Consider the following 1,144-nt stretch of genomic DNA (forward strand, 5'->3'; position numbering starts at 1 on the left):
GTTGACCTTCCTTAATATTTATTTTTAATAATAAACACATTTTATTTTAATATTAATATTTATTTGTAATAATAAACACATTATATTATTTTAAATATTAATATTTATTTTTAATAATAAACACATATTATTTTAAATATTAATATTTATTTATAATAATAAACACATTTTATTCTACTTTAAATATTAATATTTATTTTTAATAATAAAAACAATTTTATTTGCATATTAATATGTATTTTTAATAATAAACTCATTTTTATTTTAATAATTATTTTTAATACTAACTCATTTTATTATTGTAAATGTTAATATTTATTTTTAATAATTATTGTTATTTAATAATAATATCTTCTATTTTTTTACTGTTTATGTCTAACTTTTATCGACTTTTTCTTTTTTAATAGCATATTCTTTAAATGAATAGAAAAATAATTTCCCAAATTTTAGACCCCGGTTATTTGGCTGATAGTCGATAAAAATGATTAAAAGAGAGATTCATGAACATTAACGTTGTCATATAAAAAGAAAATGCTAATAAGAAGTGTTTTTAATCAATGTAACATATTTATTCAACTCTGTCATATATTTGTTTGATGACAACTTTTTCGAATCTGTGTACAGTAAAAACGATATACTTACATAGGATTTTGAAAGCATTTAAACTGTCGAAGAGTTTTATTATAAATAAAAGAGTTTAGTTTGTTGAACTTAATGGACTTTTTTGTTGTATCTATTAACTGTTTATTCTTTTTATCAAACAGTCGTTAAAAACATAATAGAAGTATTATTTTTTATTTTTTAAAAACAATGTTTACAAAATGTCTAAGCGCGTTTCTCTCGATGGCTTTTAATAATAAAAATGTGGAAACCTTTAAACTGTCGAATATGATTTTTAGGTAATTTAAAAAGAAAATGCTATGGACTGTTTTTCGAACATCGAAATGTTAAATTTTAAAATTAGTTTTATTTAAAAAAAAAAAAAAAAGACGGTGTTGTTTTTTTAATCGAATTCTAAACTCAACAAACTTTTACAGACATAATGGACTGTTTGTCAAACATCGAAAATTTTAAAAATAACGTTTTATGTACTATTCTAGAGTTATCGAATCTATAAAGTCTATTTTTTTATATGCTAGTGCAG

This window comes from Euprymna scolopes, chromosome 16, assembly GCF_053919585.1.
Source record: "Euprymna scolopes isolate OS-2025 chromosome 16, ASM5391958v1, whole genome shotgun sequence".
Lineage (NCBI taxonomy): Eukaryota > Metazoa > Mollusca > Cephalopoda > Sepiida > Sepiolidae > Euprymna > Euprymna scolopes.